The following is a 16,234-nucleotide window of genomic DNA, read 5'->3' as shown; positions in this document are numbered from 1 at the left end:
TGAGGTACTCCTCTTCATCACTTCCATCACCCCACCCCCGACCAATCAGAAACCTCGGGGGCGTACCCTCCTGGGTAACGATTCCTGGGAGGTGGGATTTTGTCTGCTCAGATATTGTTGTTGTTGTTAAAACGTTATTCTTTTATGGCCAGCCTTTTAAATGTAAAAAAAAAAACATAGGAAAAGGTCACGGGGGTAATCACATGCTGGGAGAATTAACCTTAAACCCTACTTCGTTAACACAACACCACTCCCCATGTGGTGACACGTAACAATCTTAAGTTCACAGTTTTCCCCGACTTGAATTACATCGAGATGTCTCCTACTCGTCCACAGACCATGCTATACTATCCAATCCTATCTTCACTATGGGATTCTTCTATGTACCTCCACAAAGCCAATGATGCCTCAATATTGAAAATTGGTCGAGTCTGGAATAAGATATTAACATTTACGTCACGCCTCCTCACTAAATTTTAGCGGCCCGCAGTGATGGACCCTTGGCATGAATAGTGGCCAGTATAACTATTAATGATGCCACATTTCAGAAACCACATACTGTACTACCTGGAGGTGTTCTCGAGGGTCTATTCTAATGCCCTATCATGTCAAACCTATATTCTGTAGTGAGTGTTGAAACACTTTCCTTGTTTGGCCTCACATGAGAAATGGCTCATGTACTGATGGATTTGTTCGTTGTCTAATAATGCCCACGTAATTCTTGTAAAAGTACATTGATGTCTCCTCATACATATCTCTGCACTCAATGTGATTTATGTATACAAGTTGCACTACCAGTATTAAATTAATGTTTCTTTAAAATGTTATTAGGGTACCGGTGGGTACCCTTTTGATTTTGTACGGATTATGAGGGTAACAAGCCTTTCAGGCATAACAGGCTTGGTACCCGATTGACCCGATTGATTTTCTCATGTTTATTCTTGTTCTTTGATATTGTTTATACCTCCGCCACCGAAGGTGAAGGAGGTTATATTTTCACCCCTTTCTGTTTGTTTGTTTGTGTACAGGACATCTCAAGAAGTTGTGGACGGATCCGGATGAAATTTTGTTGAAGATCCAGATCTGGATCCAACGACTGGAATTATTAAAGTGATTCTTCACCATTGAGAGATAGGGCCAAAAACTATATGCAGCACGATATCTCAAAAGTTTATTAGGCCCGATATGTTCTTGTGGATCAGGCATTACATGGAGGAGGAATGCGCTCTACCGAGTGCCCTTCTCGTTTCCTCTGCAACTACTTATCTGATTGTCACAAAATTTTCACCGTAGGAGTGACTACTCAAGTGGAATTTTTTTAATGACAATTATGACATCATAGGTCATGTGATGTGGCAGCCATTTTGGAAAAAAAAGGAAAAGCTTTGGACCTCTTTTTCTCTGAAACCACTCCATGGAAAAAAATTGAAACTTGGCACATGTCAAGTACTCCCCATGAGGAATAAGTGTTAACGATGATGTTATCGGTGAAGTCGTGTCCCGGCCAAAATTTGAAAAGTAGAACGCTTTATCCGATCAGTATGAAAATTATTGAGTCATCTCGGAATAAGTTGGTCAACATAATTAAATTGATGACATCATCAGTCATGTGGTTTGGCAGCAATGTTGGATGTAACCTAAAAATGTTTTAAAATCATCTTCAGAACAATTTACTACATCGATGCGAAACTCCACACTGATCTGGAAGCCTTGGGGAAAAGACTTTTTAATGTTAATGTCATAGGTCACATGGTCTGGCAGCCATTTGTTTTTTGAAGAATAAACCTTTAAAAATCTTCTCCATAATGGCTTGACAGATCGAGGGGAATCTTCACACAAATGTTCCACAAGCCTTGGAGATACCAGGGTGTTCACGAAAACATTAATCGGACACATGGTATGGCAGCGGTATTGGAATGAACGAAAATCTTTTTTAAAAAATTATTTCTTTTGAAATCGAATTGAATTTTTGAATCCCATTTTGAATTCAGTTTTATAAGGACGACGACAGGAGGTTTTGGGTCACGGGTCTGATCAAAGTGGGGTTGCATCAAAGTGGGGCGCCTTGGTACCTGGTCATAAATGCCCGCAGTTATAAAGTGGCACATCCAGTTCTTTTTTCTTCTTCCACATTTTCACCGTTTATTCGCTTTTAAAATTTTCTCCACAACCACTGAAGTGATTGACATGAAACTTTGAACATAGAAGTGCCTACCTACCCATGTAGCATTTTAAAATGATAACTATGACGTTATAGGTAATGTAGTGTGGCAGCCATGTTGTAAAAAAAGGAAAAACTTTGGACATCTTATTCTCTGGAACCGCTCAATCTTCTTACTATAATTCACCGTCTGTTTTTTTTTTTGGGTGTGTAATCCTGGGACCCCTTGTAGTGAAATAGGCATACATATAATAACATGACCCCCCTGACGGCTCCCGTAGGGAGCGGGTGCTTCGAGTGAAAAAAATTGAAACTGGGCACAGATCAGGAATAACATTTGTTAACGATGACATCATTGTTGCCTGAATGATGACATCATAAATGGAAACACCAAATTCTTCATCAGGTGAACAGGAAAATTTTTTAGGGTCATTCATGAACAAATTGGTCAAGATAATTAAATTCATGACACTATCGGTCATATGGTACAGATGGCAGCCATATATATATATATATATATATATATATATATATATATATATATATATATATATATATATATATATATATATATATATATATATATATATATATATATATATATATATATTGTTGTGGTTGACCAAATTCGCAAACCACCATTCAGGTCCCTTAGGTAAGATATCTCGGTAAGTATATGTGTAGTTAGGCCCAAACCTGTTGTCTAGAGGGAATAAATGTCATTCATGAGGGCTGCGACTCTTCAGGATAGCCGTTTTTCTTTTACTATCTTTATTTTGGACCAGCCGCCATTATTACCACCACCAACCACGTCTCAACAGCCATCACAACAACAACCACCAACCACAACGCCGCTTCACCACAACCGCCACGACCTTTACCGTCACAACTCGCCACCATCGCATCACCGTCATCTCGCGCCACTTGTGGGCACCGATGCTGGACTCATGTAGGGCGCGCACCGAGCAGCGTGTTCAAAAGCATCGCGGACTTTCCGAGAAAAACGGATCAAAAACGACTCACGCCCACTTTTGTTCCGTCCAATCGGTGAGCGAGGGGCGGTTTGGCCCCGCCTCCAGGGCGTTGGAGGGCGGTCGCTATATGCAAATTCATGGATCAAAAAGCATTCACGCCCACTTTTCCTCGGGCCAATGGGGAGCCAGCAAGAGAGGTGAAAGGTCGGAGGCAGAGGGTCAAAGATGAAGGAGCGAGGCCACGGGGGATATAAGGGGCCGCGTTCGTCAGTCGAGTCAGTTGAGTTCGCAGGAGGAAGAGTTCGCAGTTGGAAGTGGAGGGAGTTGAGTTTTGGAAGTTGAGTAAGAGTTCGCAGTTGGGAGTTCGCGGAGTCGGAGTGAAGAGGACGGAGCTGTGGAGAGGCGGCGGCGGCGAAGGCGGTTGAGGGGGTGCTCGCGTCGGATTCGGGGAACTGCGGAGGGAAAGGCCAGCGGCGCGACCGAGTTCGTGGTGGAGACGCTCGTCGCGGGACCCGAGATTTTGTGAAATCCTCCTTTCCCCGAGCATCAGCAACCCCCTCCTGTTTCCCCCCGCGCTGAGATAGTGCGACAAAAGGGGGCCCCCTTCCCACCCCCTACCAGACACTGTCCGCGAGGCCCGCGGAGTTGAGGCACCACCGCCACTTCGCGTCTCATCATCAGACGGATAGGCCCGACACGGTCTCGGCCCCAGGCCCGCCTACCCCCCTCATCCTGGAGGTGGTTCTCTTTTCTTTTGCTTTGGGAATATGTGTTGTCGGCGCCGTCTGTGAAGTAAAATTGTATAAGTGTTGCCGTGTGCCGGTAGTCGGATAGATCTGAATTGTTGCATTTGCTTTTTGTCTTCTTCTTTTCCATGTGCTTTTGGTGGAATTGTATATGTGTGCTTTCCGTTCATCGCGAAATAAATGTGCTTATTGTTGAACTGTTTTCCCGCTTCGCTTCGTCATTTCTTTCATTGAATCCCCATCTTGCTTCACGTAAAGGGTTGGTCGTGGGCTAAGACGCCCGATAATTAATCGAACCGTCGAGGCCGACGAATAATACCGCTCGGTTATCCCGATAGTACGGAACGGGTCGCTTAAGTGGCCCATGTCCGAAGTCGACCTGCGGCGAGGTGCGATCGCCCAGTCTACCCTCCGTGTGGGTACTTAGGTAGGTCGAATTTGGCGAGCAACCCTATCCCACGCGGGGGCCGATTGGCTCGATCGCGGTGAGACCGAAAGGTCCACCCGTGACTGGTTCCCGGCGTTAATCCGAGAGGGTCACGACTGGATTGTCCGTCCGGTGGGCGACGTGCCGCGATTCGAGTTACGTGGCCGTTCGCACGCCGGCGGGCGCGAATCCGCGACACTGGTGTCAGGTCGTGCGATACAAACCCATCGCCCTCCTCACGGCACTGGTAACGGAGAACGGGAAAACGGGCTCTCCTGTCTCCAATTAAATTCACGGGAATCTGTCCAGGGGTGAGAGGAGCGACCCCCGATTCCCTCCAAATTACGAGCGAGCTAAATTAACCCTTTAAGAGAAGCAAGATGGCGTCTCAAGGCGAGCGGGAGCCGGGGGTATTAAAAATGTATATGTGTAGTAATGTAGAATCCATGGCTCAGGATGAAATCCCCGTGCAGGAAATGTTAATAGTACAGGAAAACGAACTCGCCCAACTGAACCCAGAGCCCGAAATGGGTGCGGCAGCGGCCGCGGTGTATGACACCTCCCCTCCCCCTCTCCACCAAAACCCTTCCCCAACCCCTGCCGAAACGGCTCACTCAAGCGCACCCGACATGGCCCAGCTATGCGCCATGCTGGCGGCAATGACAAACGAAATGAAAGGAATGAACGAAAAGATGGATACAAATACAAATGAAATGAAAGGCATGAACGAAAAGCTGGATACAAATACAAATGAAATGAAAAACGAAATGAAAGGCATGAACGAAAGGATGAATCAAATACAAATGAAATGAAAAACGAAATGAACAAGCAAATAAACGGAGTGGAAGCAAACATGAAGGAAGAAACTAAAAAGCTGCGGGGTGAGACGCAGAACATGGGCCGATGCCTGCAGGCGGGCATGAAGGCAGTGACCAGGGAGATCAAAATGGCGACTCCACGTGTGGGAGCAAACGAGCTGGGTGGGGGTGCAACGGCTGACAGGCCCGCGGTGGAGGCGGGTGAAAAAATAATTCGGGGGACGTGTTGGGCGAGGGTCGTGACTGTGACCGAAAGGGAAAAATTAAATGGGGAGACCAAAACGTGTGAGACGAGACACGAGGTGACGACAAAGGAAATAAAAATAGTGGAGACAAGGGAGGTAAAGGGTGAAGAGTTGGCAGAGACACGGGAGATAGGAACGATAGAGGGAAGACTGCACGATGAAGACGGGGTAAGTGACGCACACACACACGGAGGTAGTGGAGGACGATGAGGTTGAGCTCGCGGAGAGTGTAGTGACCCGGTGCGAGCAGCTGGATAGCCTCCTCCAGGAACGAGGGGAGGGAGTATTCCCCCTTGAGGCGAGTCACGACCAGGTGAGTTCGGTCGTGCTTTGCGAGGTTGAGGGGACGAGTGCTGCGAACGGGTACACGGAGAGCTTGGGGGGTATAGAGGCCCCGGAGACCCTTGTGGGGACACGAATCCCCAGTGTGGTTGTCCCTGTGTGTGTGGTGCAAGGCGTGAGTGCGTCCCCATGTGTGGAAGCGTCCCCGTGTGTGGAAGCGTCCCCGTGTGTGGAAGCGTCCCCGTGTGTGGAAGCGTCCCCGTGTGTGGAAGCGACCCCGTGTGTGGAAGCGACCCCGTGTGTGAGTGGTGTGGTGGCGATTGTGCCGGAGTACGTGCTTCCCAGCACGCCGTGTGTGGATGAGGCACCGTGTGTGGAAGAGGCACGGAGTATGGATGAAACACCGCGGTTGGGTGCCCCCGCGTGTGTGAGTGAGGCATGGAGTGTGGATGAGGCACCGCGGGTGAGTGCCCCCGCGTGTGTGAGTGAGGGACGGTGTGTGGATGAGGCACCGCGGGTGAGTGCCCCCGCGTGTGTGAGTGGTGTGGTTTGTGTGAGGGTAATAGCATGCGTGAGTGAAAGGCCGAATGCAAGGGAGACCGTGTGTGTGAGAGAGCGGTATGTGAGGGAGATGTCGGTTGGCATGCGGGAGCACGCAGCCGCGTCTCCCGGTGTGAATGAAATGGTGTGGAGTGTGAGCGTCGTGACATGCGGGAGTGCATGTGTTGAATGGCGACGACGGCGACATGAGAGGAAAGAAAGCCGAGTAGCGGCTGTAGTTGTTTCGGGGACCGTGCCGGGTTCACCCAGCAGTGAGCACGAGGTCCGTGCTGTGCAACGCACGAGACCGCCACGTGCTCGCTTGCGAGAGTGAAGTCCCGGTCCGGAAACGCACGCGGTGGATTTGCCGATCCCGCGGACGGACAAAGTTTAGGCAGGATTACGGATTTGGACCGGACGGGTTCTCCACGCGATCGTGTGTGTTAAGCTCCAACGGGCAAAGCACATGTGTTCGCGTGGGGAACCCCTCGAGACGTGGGGCTTGTGTTTTTTTATGCGCACGGTGACGTCATGGCTGCACGTGGGGTTGGAATCCGGCAGGAGGGGTATCCCTGCCAGATGGTGCCGTCCAAGGAGGGACGAGGAACACATGCAGCTGCATGGCGTCACGGGCAGGTGTAAAGTGCGCGAGCTGTGAGTTGCCGCGCTGGTGATGCGCATGGAAAAAAAACAAAAAAAAAAAAACAGTAAGCCTCACTTTCGGGTGCACAGGATTCCTGGGCAAGGGGTGGAAGACCCCCTTGACCAGGGCACAGGATGGAAACTAGTTAGGGGGAAGGGTTAGCTTAGTTAGACCGACTTCATGGGGCAGGGGTAAGTCCTCATGGAGTCCGTGGAATGGATTAGGTGGAGGGATTTAGTGAGCTTTAGGTTGGGAAAGTTATTTTAGAGATTTTGGAGACAGTGACAGACTTGTGAGTGTGTAGAGGGGACGTAGTTTAGCTACGTAGTGTTAAAAGGAACGTGCTATAGTGTAAGGGACGACGTGGGAGCACGAGTTAGTTAAGGGATGTAGTTAGAAGGATGGCAGAGTTCAGCGGTGTGTGTGTTGAAGAGTTGTGGGTTGTGAGGTGAGTACGTGTGCTTGTTGAGTGAGTGAGGCCAGCGGGTCTGTGTGAGTGGAGTGAATGGGGAATGCATGGTGCGATGAGTGATTGGGGGGAGGAGTGACTCCCGCCCAAGGGACCCCGGGGTCAGTATAAAGTGAGTTAGGGGGTTCGTCAAATTTACAAAATGGAGGTCGTTTTGTTGTTGGTGGGAGTGGAGGCTCGAAACCCATTTGGAGGGGTGCAGGAGCCCTGTTGACGGGCTTGGGAGCGTGGCTGCGAAAGCTGAGTATCGCTGAGTGGGTACCCCGGGCACCAGGCTAGTCGGCCGTGGTAGGCCAAGGTCCCATGGGGGGCCGGGATAGCGTAGTGGGCACGGGTGCGCCTGCTTGGTGCGGGGGCCCGGGGCGCCATTAGCCGCGTGGGCAGTGTTGTGGGCACGGGTGACCCTCGGAAAGGGGCCTGGGAAGCCAGCCTGCCACGTGTGCGTTTCAGGGGAGGTGCCATGGGGGGCACTCCCCGGTGTTAGGGAGCTGGTAGGCTCGGAGGCAGTGTAGTGCCCGGGGGTGCCATCGTCGGAGAATTGGCAGAGGGTCGTGCCTGCCAAAGGGAGCCACGTGTCCCAGCCATGAGACCGTGTGAGGGCACGGAGAGAAAATTGGGGGGCGAGGCCCGAAATTGTGAGGACACCAACACAGGCGACGGGAATCTGGGTTGTTAGAACCAATAGTTTAAGCGAGAGGCGCTTGTTGAAAGCCCCGGGGTAGTTTAACAGTTAAATGGTTAGGGTAGATAGGAAGTGTACCCCTCCGCACCATCCATCCCCTCGCTCTCGTTGTGGGCCGCTGGACCCACTTTGGGTTAGATCGCTGAACTCTGGGGAGGCCATTCTGAGGCTTGAATTGGGCCTCGGCACAAGACGCTAGCTCTCCCTTGTTCCCCTCCCGGAAGGGAACGTAGGGGTTGGGAGTAGGCTAGGTGACAGGATAGGTTAGCCGAAGAGACGATAAAGGGGGTTAGGGGACGATTTATAGTGGGGAAGTAAAAATAAAAAAATAAATAAATAAATAAGTTGGGGCTAAATTGGGGTTTGACAAATTAAGGGAGTGGGTATGTACAGTGACAGGCAAAGGCGATAGGTGGGAGAGAGACAGGTAGGTAGGTCCGAGCCCGCCTTCCAAGTGGCCAGCACCACCGCACTCCCTCCACCAACCTCCACTGAACGGCAAAGGCTGGCCAGCTTCATCTGCTGGCTGCGTTGCTGCAAGGCAGAGGCCGGCCCACTTCATCGGCAGCTGTTGCATTGCTGCAAGGCCTGTGCCGGCCGGATCATCTGCAGCTGTGGTACTTCAAGGCCTGTGCCGGCCACTTCATCTGCTGGCTGTTTTTCTTCAAGGCCTGTGCCGGCCAGTTCATCTGCCGGCTGTGTTTGCCTGCAGCGGCCTTCTTCTGCGGGCTGTGTTTGCCTGCTGCCTTTGCCATGCCATGCCCACTGCCATGTTCACCAGCCCCGTTCAATTTTTGCTTTGCCCCCCCCTGTTCATTTCCATGTGCGCCAGGATCCGCAAGGCAACAGTTTGCAAGCTGCGAGAACTGCCCCGTTGGCAGCTACAACACGGGCCTGCAGTGGCGGCCCGTGCACCGTGTTTGTGTTCATCCATCCATTCGTTGTGTTCATTGCGTGTGCCACTTGAGCTGGCACGGAGACTACGTTTGTGCAGCCCAAGCACCGTTGTGGTTCACTGCGTTCAGTTCAAAAGGGAAGGCCGTGGACTGCGTGTGAGCAGCCGGCCACGTTCCCTGTCACCTGCATTATTTGAGTCAGAGACTGCATGCGGGCAGCCTGGCTCCCTGCTTACTGCATTCTTTTTGCAGAGTTCATTGATCCTGGGCCATGGTTTAGTGTAAAATTTGTAAGTTAAGATGTACTGTAAATATGAGTGCGCCCCCGACATGTTTGTCTTAGCGCCGGCAATTTTATTTAAGTCGTCCGTGTGAGTGAGTTTGTTTAGGTAGTTACTCAGCCCTTAGGTTATTTATTTTGGGGACACGAATACCATGAATGTCGCACTCAGGGATCCGTAGGTAAAATGTACTAGGGGAAAACTACACATGATGGCACACGAAAATTTGACGACTCGGGACGAGTCTGTAAAAAGGGGAGGGGGTAGTGTTTGGTTGACCAAATTCGCAAACCACCATTCAGGTCCCTTAGGTGAGATATCTCGGTAAGTATATGTGTAGTTAGGCCCAAACCCGTTGTCCAGAGCGAATAAATGTCATTCATGAGGGCTGCGACTCTTCAGGATAGCCGTTTTTCTTTTACTATCTTTATTTTGGACCAGCCGCCATTATTACCACCACCAACCACGTCTCAACAGCCATCACAACAACCACCAACCACAACGCCGCTTCACCACAACCACCACGACCTTTACCGTCACAACTCGCCACCATCGCATCACCGTCATCTCGCGCCACTTGTGGGCACCGATGCTGGACTCGTGTAGGGCGCGCACCGAGCAGCGTGTTCAAAAGCATCGCGGACTTTCCGAGAAAAACGGATCAAAAATGACTCACGCCCACTTTTGTTCTGTCCAATCGGTGAGCGAGGGGCGGTTTGGCCCCGCCTCCAGGGCGTTGGGGGGCGGTCGCTATATGCAAATTCATGGATCAAAAAGCATTCACGCCCACTTTTCCTCGGGCCAATGGGGAGCCAGCAAGAGAGGTGAAAGGTCGGAGGCAGAGGGTCAAAGATGAAGGAGCGAGGCCACGGGGGATATAAGGGGCCGCGTTCGTCAGTCGAGTCAGTTGAGTTCGCAGGAGGAAGAGTTCGCAGTTGGAAGTGGAGGGAGTTGAGTTTTGGAAGTTGAGTAAGAGTTCGCAGTTGGGAGTTCGCGGAGTCGGAGTGAAGAGGACGGAGCTGTGGAGAGGCGGCGGCGGCAGCGAAGGCGGTTGAGGGGGTGCTCGCGTCGGATTCGGGGAACTGCGGAGGGAAAGGCCGGCGGCGCGACCGAGGTCGTGGTGGAGACGCTCGTCGCGGGACCCGAGATTTTGTGAAATCCTCCTTTCCCCGAGCATCAGCAACCCCCTCCTGTTTCCCCCCGCGCTGAGATAGTGCGACAAAAGGGGGCCCCCTTCCCACCCCCTACCAGACACTGTCCGCGAGGCCCGCGGAGTTGAGGCACCACCGCCACTTCGCGTCTCATCGTCAGACGGGTAGGCCCGACACGGTCTCGGCCCCAGGCCCGCCTACCCCCCTCATCCTGGAGGATGGTTCTCTTTTCTTTTGCTTTGGGAATATGTGTTGTCGGCGCCGTCTGTGAAGTAAAATTGTATAAGTGTTGCCGTGTGCCGGTAGTCGGATAGATCTGAATTGTTGCATTTGCTTTTTGTCTTTTTCTTTTCCATGTGCTTTTGGTGGAATTGTATATGTGTGCTTTCCGTTCATCGCGAAATAAATGTGCTTATTGTTGAACTGTTTTCCCGCTTCGCTTCGTCATTTCTTTCATTGAATCCCCATCTTGCTTCACGTAAAGGGTTGGTCGTGGGCTAAGACGCCCGATAATTAATCGAACCGTCGAGGCCGACGAATAACACCGCTCGGTTTTCCCGATAGTACGGAACGGGTCGCTTAAGTGGCCCGTGTCCGAAGTCGACCTGCGGCGAGGTGCGATCGCCCGGTCTACCCTCCGTGTGGGTACTTAGGTAGGTCGAATTTGGCGAGCAACCCTATCCCACGCGGGGGCCGATTGGCTCGATCGCGGTGAGACCGAAAGGTCCACCCGTGACTGGTTCCCGGCGTTAGTCCGAGAGGGTCACGACTGGATTGTCCGTCCGGTGGGCGACGTGCCGCGATTCGAGTTACGTGGCCGTTCGCACGCCGGCGGGCGCAAATCCGCGACACTGGTGTCAGGTCGTGCGATACAAACCCATCGCCCTCCTCACGGCACTGGTAACGGAGAACGGGAAAACGGGCTCTCCTGTCTCCAATTAAATTCACGGGAATCGGTCCAGGGGTGAGAGGAGCGACCCCCGATTCCCTCCAAATTACGAGCGAGCTAAATTAACCCTTTAAGAGAAGCAAGATGGCGTCTCAAGGCGAGCGGGAGCCGGGGGTATTAAAAATGTATATGTGTAGTAATGTAGAATCCATGGCTCAGGATGAAATCCCCGTGCAGGAAATGTTAATAGTACAGGAAAACGAACTCACCCAACTGAACCCAGAGCCCGAAATGGGTGCGGCAGCGGCTGCGGTGTATGACACCTCCCCTCCCCCTCTCCACCAAAACCCTTCCCCAACCCCTGCCGAAACGGCTCACTCAAGCGCACCCGACATGGCCCAGCTATGCGCCATGCTGGCGGCAATGACAAACGAAATGAAAGGAATGAACGAAAAGATGGATACAAATACAAATGAAATGAAAGGCATGAACGAAAAGATGGATACAAATACAAATGAAATGAAAAACGAAATGAAAGGCATGAACGAAAAGATGGATACAAATACAAATGAAATGAAAAACGAAATGAACAAGCAAATAAACGGAGTGGAAGCAAACATGAAGGAAGAAACTAAAAAGCTGCGGGGTGAGACGCAGAACATGGGCCGATGCCTGCAGGCGGGCATGAAGGCCATGACCAGGGAGATAAAAATGGCGACTCCACGTGTGGGAGCAAACGAGCTGGGTGGGGGTGCAACGGCTGACAGGCCCGCGGTGGAGGCGAGTGAATAAATAATTCGGGGAACGTGTTGGGCGAGCGTCGTGACTGTGACCGAAAGGGAAAAATTAAATGGGGAGACCAAAACGTGTGAGACGAGACACGAGGTGACGACAAAGGAAATAAAAATAGTGGAGACAAGGGAGGTAAAGGGTGAAGAGTTGGCAGAGACACGGGAGATAGGAACGATAGAGGGAAGACTGCACGATGAAGACGGGGTAAGTGACGCACACACACACGGAGGTAGTGGAGGACGATGAGGTTGAGCTCGCGGAGAGTGTAGGGACCCGGTGCGAGCAGCTGGATCGCCTCCTCCAGGAACGAGGGGAGGGAGTATGCCCCCTTGAGGCGAGTCACGACCAGGTGAGTTCGGTCGTGCTTTGCGAGGTTGAGGGGACGAGTGCTGCGAACGGGTACACGGAGAGCTTGGGGGGTATAGAGGCCCCGGAGACCCTTGTGGGGACACGAATCCCCAGTGTGGTTGTCCCTGTGTGTGTGGTGCAAGGCGTGAGTGCGTCCCCGTGTGTGAGTGGTGTGGTGGCGATTGTGCCGGAGTACGTGCTTCCCAGCACGCCGTGTGTGGATGAGGCACCGTGTGTGGAAGAGGCACGGAGTATGGATGAAACACCGCGGTTGGGTGCCCCCGCGTGTGTGAGTGAGGCACGGAGTGTGGATGAGGCACCGCGGGTGAGTGCCCCCGCGTGTGTGAGTGAGGGACGGTGTGTGGATGAGGCACCGCGGGTGAGTGCCCCCGCGTGTGTGAGTGAGGGACGGTGTGTGGATGAGGCACCGCGGGTGAGTGCCCCCGCGTGTGTGAGTGGTGTGGTTTGTGTGAGAGTAATAGCATGCGTGAGTGAACGGCCGAATGCAAGGGAGACCGTGTGTGTGAGAGAGCGGTATGTGAGGGAGATGTCGGTTGGCATGCGGGAGCACGCAGCCGCGTCTCCCGGTGTGAATGAAATGGTGTGGAGTGTGAGCGTCGTGACACGCGGGAGTGCTTGTGTTGAATGGCGACGACGGCGACATGAGAGGAAAGAAAGCCGAGTAGCGGCTGTAGTTGTTTCGGGGACCGTGCCGGGTTCACCCAGCAGTGAGCACGAGGTCCGTGCTGTGCAACGCACGAGACCGCCACGTGCTCACTTGCGAGAGTGAAGTCCCGGTCCGGAAACGCACGCGGTGGATTTGCCGATCCCGCGGACGGACAAAGTTTAGGCAGGATTACGGATTTGGACCGGACGGGTTCTCCACGCGATCGTGTGTGTTAAGCTCCAACGGGCAAAGCACATGTGTTCGCGTGGGGAACCCCTCGAGACGTGGGGCTTGTGTTTTTTTGATGCGCACGGTGACGTCATGGCTGCACGTGGGGTTGGAATCGGGCAGGAGGGGTATCCCTGCCGGATGGTGCCGTCCAAGGAGGGACGAGGAACACGTGCAGCTGCATGGCGTCACGGGCAGGTGTAAAGTGCGCGAGCTGTGAGTTGCCGCGCTGGTGATGCGCATGGAAAAAAATAAAAAATAAAAAAAGTAAGCCTCACTTTCAGGTGCACAGGATTCCTGGGCAAGGGGTGGAAGACCCCCTTGACCAGGGCACAGGATGGAAACTAGTTAGGGGGAAGGGTTAGCTTAGTTAGACCGACTTCATGGGGCAGGGGTAAGTCCTCATGGAGTCCATGGAATGGATTAGGTTGAGGGATTTAGTGAGCTTTAGGTTGGGAAAGTTATTTTAGAGATTTTGGAGACAGTGACAGACTTGTGAGTGTGTAGAGGGGACGTAGTTTAGCTACGTAGTGTTAAAAGGAACGTGCTATAGTGTAAGGGACGACGTGGGAGCACGAGTTAGTTAAGGGATGTAGTTAGAAGGATGGCAGAGTTCAGCGGTGTGTGTGTTGAAGAGTTGTGGGTTGTGAGGTGAGTATGTGCGCTTGTTGAGTGAGTGAGGCCAGCGGGGTCTGTGTGAGTGGAGCGAATGGGGAATGCATGGTGCGATGAGTGATTGGGGGGAGGAGTGACTCCCGCCTAAGGGACCCCGGGTTCAGTATAAAGTGAGTTAGGGGGTTAGTCAAATTTACAAAATGGAGGTCGTTTTGTTGTTGGTGGGAGTGTAGGCTCGAAACCCATTTGGAGGGGTGCAGGAGCCCTGTTGACGGGCTTGGGAGCGTGGCTGCGAAAGGTGAGTATCGCTGAGTGGGTACCCCGGGCACCAGGCTAGTCGGCCGTGGTAGGCCAAGGGCCCATGGGGGGCCGGGATAGCGTAGTGGGCACGGGTGCGCCTGCTTGGTGCGGGGGCCCGGGGCGCCATTAGCCGCGTGGGCAGTGTTGTGGGCACGGGTGACCCTCGGAAAGGGGCCTGGGAAGCCAGCCTGCCACGTGTGCGTTTCAGGGGAGGTGCCATGGGGGGCACTCCCCGGTGTTAGGGAGCTGGTAGGCTCGGAGGCAGTGTAGTGCCCGGGGGTGCCATCGTCGGAGAATTGGCAGAGGGTCGTGCCTGCCAAAGGGAGCCACGTGTCCCAGCCATGAGACCGTGTGAGGGCACGGAGAGAAAATTGGGGGGCGAGGCCCGAAATTGTGAGGACACCAACACCGGCGACGGGAATCTGGGTTGTTAGAACCAATAGTTTAAGCGAGAGGCGCTTGTTGAAAGCCCCGGGGTAGTTTAACAGTTAAATGGTTAGGGTAGATAGGAAGTGTACCCCTCCGCACCATCCATCCCCTCGCTCTCGTTGTGGGCCGCTGGACCCACTTTGGGTTAGATCGCTGAACTCTGGGGAGGCCATTCTGAGGCTTGAATTGGGCCTCGGCACAAGACGCTAGCTCTCCCTTGTTCCCCTCCGGGAAGGGAACGTAGGGGTTGGGAGTAGGCTAGGTGACAGGATAGGTTAGCCGAACAGAGACGATAAAGGGGGTTAGGGGACGATTTATAGTGGGGAAGTAAAAATAAAAAAATAAAAAAATAAATAAGTTGGGGCTAAATTGGGGTTTGACAAATTAAGAGAGTGGGTATGTACAGTGACAGGCAAAGGCGATAGGTGGGAGGGAGACAGGTAGGAAGGTCCGAGCCCGCCTTCCAAGTGGCCAGCACCACCGCACTCCCTCCACCAACCTCCACTGAACGGCAAAGGCTGGCCAGCTTCATCTGCTGGCTGCGTTGCTGCAAGGCAGAGGCCGGCCCACTTCATCGGCAGCTGTTGCGTTGCTGCAAGGCCTGTGCCGGCCGGATCATCTGCAGCTGTGGTACTTCAAGGCCTGTGCCGGCCAGTTCATCTGCCGGCTGTGTTTGCCTGCAGCGGCCTTCTTCTGCGGGCTGTGTTTGCCTGCTGCCTTTGCCATGCCATGCCCACTGCCATGTTCACCAGCCCCGTTCAATTTTTGCTTTGCCCCCCCCTGTTCATTTCCATGTGCGCCAGGATCCGCAAGGCAACAGTTTGCAAGCTGCGAGAACTGCCCCGTTGGCAGCTACAACACGGGCCTGCAGTGGCGGCCTGTGCACAGTGTTTGTGTTCATCCATCCATTCGTTGTGTTCATTGCGTGTGCCACTTGAGCTGGCACGGAGACTACGTTTGTGCAGCCCATGCACCGTTGTGGTTCACTGCGTTCAGTTCAAAAGGGAAGGCCGTGGACTGCGTGTGAGCAGCCGGCCACGTTCCCTGTCACCTGCATTATTTGAGTCAGAGACTGCATGCGGGCAGCCTGGCTCCCTGCTAACTGCTTTCTTTTTGCAGAGTTCATTGATCCTGGGCCATGGTTTAGTGTAAAATTTGTAAGTTAAGATGTACTGTAAATATGAGTGCGCCCCCGGCATGTTTGTCTTAGCGCCGGCAATTTTATTTAAGTCGTCCGTGTGAGTGAGTTTGTTTAGGTAGTTACTCAGCCCTTAGGTTATTTATTTTGGGGACACGAATACCATGAATGTCGCACTCAGGGATCCGTAGGTAAAATGTACTAGGGGAAAACTACACATGATGGCACACGAGAATTTGACGACTCGGGACGAGTCTGTAAAAAGGGGAGGGGGTAGTGTTGTGGTTGACCAAATTCGCAAACCACCATTCAGGTCCCTTAGGTGAGATATCTCGGTAAGTATATGTGTAGTTAGGCCCAAACCCGTTGTCTAGAGGGAATAAATGTCATTCATGAGGGCTGCGACTCTTCAGGATAGCCGTTTTTCTTTTACTATCTTTATTTTGGACCAGCCGCCATTATTACCACCACCAACCACGTCTCAACAGCCATCACAACAACAACCACCAACCA

The 16,234-nt window shown here is 52.6% G+C and overlaps 1 protein-coding gene and 1 long non-coding RNA gene across 9 annotated transcripts in view; one reads left to right on the top strand and one right to left on the bottom strand.

The window, feature by feature from the left end:
- CROCC (ciliary rootlet coiled-coil, rootletin) overlaps nucleotides 1-16,234 on the bottom strand; it is a 144,995-nt gene that overhangs the window by 65,788 nt on the left and 62,973 nt on the right. The gene's annotated exons all lie outside the window — the stretch shown is intronic.
- LOC147016310 (uncharacterized) overlaps nucleotides 1-16,234 on the top strand; it is an 84,662-nt gene that overhangs the window by 64,997 nt on the left and 3,431 nt on the right. For both annotated transcript variants that reach the window (XR_015049644.1, XR_015049643.1), the window contains exon 3: nucleotides 1,029-1,110. This is a non-coding gene — a long non-coding RNA (uncharacterized LOC147016310). The remainder of the gene's footprint in view (nucleotides 1-1,028; nucleotides 1,111-16,234) is intronic.

The sequence above is a fragment of the Eptatretus burgeri genome, chromosome 11 (genome assembly GCF_056783735.1).
Source record: "Eptatretus burgeri isolate ZD-2024b chromosome 11, Ebu_testis_v1, whole genome shotgun sequence".
Lineage (NCBI taxonomy): Eukaryota > Metazoa > Chordata > Myxini > Myxiniformes > Myxinidae > Eptatretus > Eptatretus burgeri.
Note: the sequence above shows the minus strand (reverse complement) of the source record. Positions and strands in the feature narration are given on the sequence as shown.